Genomic DNA, 6,222 nt, shown 5'->3' on the forward strand with positions numbered 1-6,222 from the left:
TAGCGTTGGATAATTAATTCACTTCGCACTGGATAAAACGAAAGTATTCGTAAATCGCGTTCATTCATTATTTCGTAATTTTTTATTGCCGGGAAATTTCGTTAATTGTTTAAACATTTTCGGGATTTATTTTGTTTATTGTCGGTTTGTTCAACGTTTCGATATTTTTTTCTTGCGCAGTTCCATTTTTTGAGAGTTATTTTGAGGGATTTTTAACTCGTTTTGGGGATCGTTTCTCTTCTTAATTTTCATCCATAAACCACTTAACTACTTTTGAACTTCATGCTGCGAGAGGTGCAATAGAAGTTGGGTAAAAGAGCCGCGAATGACTTGACGAGCATCCAACAACACTCCGCTCCACTAACTGACAATCCCGAGATCTCTTTTCTCAACCGTCAGTTCTCTCCACAAACGATAACTCCCCGCGTTTCTCATCTCTCCTCCAATCCCAGTGCTGCACTTCAATCGTTAAGAAACTCCAGCCTCACCCTCTAGCTCAGGGTTTTTTTCCTCATTAAGTCATCGCCTTTATCGCGCAATCAGGAAGATTATTCTCCACTGGATACCGGTCAGAGTTTCGGTAAATATTGAACTAGTGAGTGGAACTTTATTTCAGCCGAGTTTTCGGGGAATATCTACGAATCTAAGGGAGATAGCGAAATTTTTGTAACAACCTTTTTTGTAGAGCCTATTGAAGGCTACAAAAAAGTTACTGATAAAAATGTTGCTATCTCCCTTAGATTTCGAGATATTCGGGTAAAACTGGCCGATAGTAAGTTTAAGTTGTTTTTTTTGTTAGTTAGAAATTCAATAATTGTTTAGCTGATGAAGAGAACGTATTTATTAGCATGTTTTGTTTCGATCAAATAAATTATCTATTTTCTATGATTGAAAAAATTGATTGAAGTGAATATAACTTTATTAATTTTTTAAATCAAAATATTGCTGAAATGAGCAGAAAAAATTCCAATAAAAAATTGTTGCGATGTTATTTTAATTTTACGATTGAACCGTGAAATGTTCCACGGAATCGATTACACTGTTGAGAAAAAATACTGACTATATTGTGATGAGTTGAAGTATTCCAATATCTCGTGCCAATCAATCCCAAAAATATTCGAATAATTTAGTAAATTGAAGAAATGTGTCGCTTGTGATTTGACGAGTTACTTCTCACCTCATGTGAGACACTTCAACTCTCTCTTTTGCTTTTCAACTTTTGACATGACCGGTCAGTCAATTATTTCTCTTATCATTTTGTCATTGAAAGCTTTGAGTAATCGTATTAATTATTAATTGGAATAATGTCTTTGTCGCGTTTAAGATTGCTATACAGATAAAATTATAAAACAATTACAATAATGAAATAATTAATTAATACAATAATTAACAAAAAAACATGAATAATTACATTAATTTATTAATCATTAGAATAATTATAAATTATAATTATTGTAACATGAAAATAATATTTATATATTAAACGCTCGTAATTTTGTGTGAAAGAAAATAATCGATTTTGATAACTAAAATAAATTAATTAATAATTATTATTAATTATATAGTTCAAAGTAACAAATTTATCATTTCCATCGCACTTGTCATCTTTAATTAAATAATAATATCATCTAAATACCGAAAATATTTCAAGATTTGCTTAAATTTCTCTGATTTTTATCAATTTTCTTGGAGTAATTGAACTTAAATTGACATTTTCCATTGATTTTGTCCTCAAATTGTCAATATTGAAAGACGAAATACCTTTAAATGCCCTGAAATACTACACAAATTCTCCCTAAATCTTCAAACCACTGCACTTCAATTCTCAACAAACTCCAGCCTCACCCTCTAACTCGGGTTTTTTTTTCTCATTAAGTCATCGCCCTTATCGCGCAATCAGGGAGATTATCCTCTGCTTGATGCCGGTCAGAGTTTCTGTAAATATTGAACTAGTTGTGAATGGAAAATGACACGATGGCCTAGTGAGTCACTTAAACAGGTAAGAGTGACTGGTCATTTTTATTTGGGGTGATACATGGAGCGTTCCGTAATTTTGATTCTAGGACAGTTTTTCCCTGGACAAAATTTCCCGGACAAAATCTCCCCGAAAGAGAATTTCCCCGGATATAATCTCCTTGAAAAAGGAATTTGCGATTAGGAAACCGGATCCGGCCAAAATAAATATAACGATAATGTTCAATTAAAGGGGTTTTTATTACTGAATCGCACAATAGAACACATGAAATTATCGAGTCTTTAGCCTCAATGAAATTACCAAAGAATTAAATTCATACGGATTGTTATTTGCGGAAAATTCACCCCTCAGAAGACTCGTTGAAAGGAATTTTTTCGAGGAAATTTCGCAAAAAGCAATTGTCCGGGGAGATTTTGTCCGGGAAATCTCCCGGACAAAATCTTCCCGAAAAAGAATTTCCCCGGATAAAATCTCCCTGAAAAAGGAATTTGCGATTAGGAAACCGGATCCGGCCAAAATAAATATAAAGATAATGCTCAATTAAAGGGGTTTTTATTACTGAATCAGACAATAGAACACATGAAATTATCGAGTCTTTAGCCTCAATGAAATTACAGAAGAATTAAATTCATACGGATTGTTATTTGCGGAAAATTTACCCCTCAGAAGACTCGTTGAAAGGAATTTTTTCGAGGAAATTTCGCAAAAAGGAGTTGTCCGGGGAGATTTTGTCCGGGGAAATTTTTTTCAGGGAGATTTTGTCCGGGGAAAAACTGTCCGACTATCGTAATTTTCATCTGAATCTCCTGCAAAAAATTACGATACACTGACTTAAATTTTCCGAGTCGATTTCGTAATCGGTGAGTGAATTGTAAGTTCCGTAATTTTTACTGAACATTTCTCCCCGTGCAGATTGGGAAGGCCAAACAACGTTGTCTATGTTCAGAATAAATCTATAAATACACCTTTTCAAAAACGGCACCACTTGATACTCTATTTATTTATATCGTTGATCGGATCCCGCCGGTTTTCGATGCCAACGTCAATGGGCACTCCACATGCACCACTCCCGAAGGCGTCCAGCGAAACATCATTTCTCTCTTCTCTTTATGTTTTATAATGCCCGCAAGAACATCGTGCATGCATTATGCTCCCGTCGAATTAGCTTGGCGCAGGCCCAGATTTTCGGATAAGCCTCGGAACCGTACCCTTTTTTTTCGTCACGTGTGGGCGGCCGAGATACTAGGGCTTAGGCGGCATGTATGGGTGGATTTAATGCAATCAGTGAGTCGTGACAATCCGAACTCACCATAATCCTATGTTATTTTTCACTCTGTTGAAATGAATAATTTTGGATTTTCGGGGGTTAGGGTCGAGCACCAATTTTCTGGTGAATGACGATTTTTTTTTTATTCAAAGCAGAGATAGGCGTAATCATAAATTATAATTGACAATAATTTCATAAATACCTAATCAAGTAATAATCAATAATCGAATTCGGAAGATTGACGATTATTTGGATAATCTTTAATACTGCTCAGGAAATTTCCAATTATTTAATAAATGTTCTGCTCAATTTGTCATAAAATCAGTAGAAACTATGAATTTCAGTCCAATTATTCCGTGAAAATTCGGAGGAATTTGAAAAACTCAGGTAAAATAGAAAAAATTCCGCTCATTTTGCCTCAGAATGTTTATTCTCAAATCCGAATTCTAGAACTTTTGTCTTCCTGCTGCTGAATCCCGTGAATAATATATTTTTTCGTGATGTTGTATACACCTGAAATGAGTGATTTATTCATTAGTTCATTGATCTCTCTCATCGTCCATGCCCCTGTCAACAAAACCAAAGAAAATAAACTCCACCCAACCCCTTCCCCCTCCGAAAACTCGGACGTCCGCCAAAAAACGAACGGAGACAACAGAAAAAAAAAATAACATTGGAACGTGCCCGAAGTGATGGGATAATAGTTCTCGAGTGCCAGCCGTCACAAAATGCAAAGAACTTTTCATGTTATGTTTATACGCCGCTTACAGGCTCACACCTGGAGACGAGAATAGTAACCGACGGATTTCGTTGAACGGAAGTGTTTTCCAGTTCATCTTCAACAAAGACCCCAAAACTATTTCCACAGCTAGAAGCAGTATTCCGGATGAAAATTGCATGGTTACGTAATTTTACTCAGATTTTTTTACCACTTGTACGTAAAGTGAAATTTTACGGACGTTTCGCGTGCGCAAAATTACAATTTTCACACATTGCGATAAAAAAATAGGTTTGACACTCGTGGGAAACGTGTTCTTTGACTGTTGGCAGGGTAGCACTCGCCTTCGGTGAGCGCTGCACACCTCGCAGGGATCAAAAAACACTTTTTTATCACGCTGTGCGAAAAAGTAACTTTTTAGGCACGCGAAGCGTGCCACACGTTCTGATGAAAAATATCGTTCGATACTCATGGAAAAAGTATTTTTTGGCTCGTGGGATTGTATCGCTCGCCTTCGACCCGTGTTATAAAAATCCGACGAGCAAACAAATACTTTTCCGCACTCGTATCGAAATACACTATTTTGTGATACTGTCTAAAAAGTACAGTTTATGAAACAGCGTAAAATAGTTGTTTTCCCCACGGCGTGGGTAAGGTGAATTTTCGTGCGCAAATCTTGGCTTTGCGCACTCGAAATTCACTTTACACACGCTCTTGAACTTTACGCACTAGTAACATAATATACTATTTTGTGATAACTGTCTTAAAAGTGCACTTTTTGACAAAGTTTGGTGTGCGCAAAGCGATCGTTTTCCCCACGGCGTGCGTAAAGTGAATTTTCGTGTGTAAAACGTAACTTTGTGCACTCGAAATTCACTCAAAATTCGCTTCGCGTGCCTAAAACGTTCCTTTTCCACACATTGTGATGAAAAATATCGTTCGATACTCGTGGGAACAGTGTTTTTTGGCTCGTGGGAGGTTTATAACAAAAAACTCTTTNACGGCGTGCGTAAAGTGAATTTTCGTGTGTAAAACGTAACTTTGTGCACTCGAAATTCACTCGAAATTCGCTTCGCGTGCCTAAAACGTTCCTTTTCCACACATTGTGATGAAAAATATCGTTCGATACTCGTGGGAACAGTGTTTTTTGGCTCGTGGGAGGTTTATAACAAAAAACTCTTTTCCGCACTCGTGACGAAATATACTATTTTCAATCTCCATTATTTATTCGCTTCATAGAAATGCGCGTGGATGTCATGGAAATGTTAACATGGTAAAAAATCGGAGGGGCATAAGTGTGCGTCCATATGGCAGTGGTTGCTGCCATCGTGGCCGAGGAGGAACGCTTACCGAGGTTGAAATAATAAAGCACGACTGCCGGTTAGGTGTACAAAAGGGGCCGAGAGTGTTTATCTTCCTAAGTCAGTCTCGAGGGTTATTCCCCCTCCAGCCAAGTGCCATCCAGAATTGACGAGGACCAATTTGTTTATTTTTTCGGCAGTATTACACCTAAATCGATAATGAAAAAAAAAAAGAACGAGAGATGATCACCCAGATTCTATCCCATCATTATTAACAATTTGTGCCTGAATTTTCTGGTACACTTTTTGGAAATTTTTATCACGTTGTAATTTCTCTGAAATTTCCAGAGATTTTGTCATTAAAAATTGGAAATTTATTATTCCATATAATTATATTTCATAAAAATTGATCAAAATCTAGAAAATTGAGGGAAATACGTTCTCGAATGGTGAAGAATATATTTACCAGAAAATTTCAAAACTTTAAAAAATAAGAAAAAACTGGGAAATTGGTTGTTACAACATAGTTAACATATTTTTGCTTATAAATTAGCGATTTGCTTCGGAATGAAATTTCTATGACGATTTATTTTCAATTTAATTCAATGATTCATTGAATTCAACATTAACGTTGTTGTCCCAATGTTGGTAGCCGACATTGCCCCGATATTAGTAGCCAACATTGGCGTGGTGTAGGCAGCCAAAATTGTCCCGACGTTGGTTGCCAACATTGGTCCAACGTTGATAGCCAATGTGGCACAATATTGGTAGCCAACATTATCTTAATGTTGGTAGCCAACATTATCGTAATGTTGGTAGCCAACATTGTTCTAATGTCTCGGAAATTATGAGAGATAGAGCCTTATAACCTATTCCATTCGATTCCTGAGGAAATTGGGTTACCGATAGGCAGATAGACGGCGCAGAATTGCGTTTTCCCACTTCCTACGCCCTATACAAG

This window comes from Diachasma alloeum, unplaced genomic scaffold (genome assembly GCF_001412515.2).
Source record: "Diachasma alloeum isolate Michigan unplaced genomic scaffold, Dall2.0 Dall_scaffold_00711, whole genome shotgun sequence".
NCBI lineage: Eukaryota > Metazoa > Arthropoda > Insecta > Hymenoptera > Braconidae > Diachasma > Diachasma alloeum.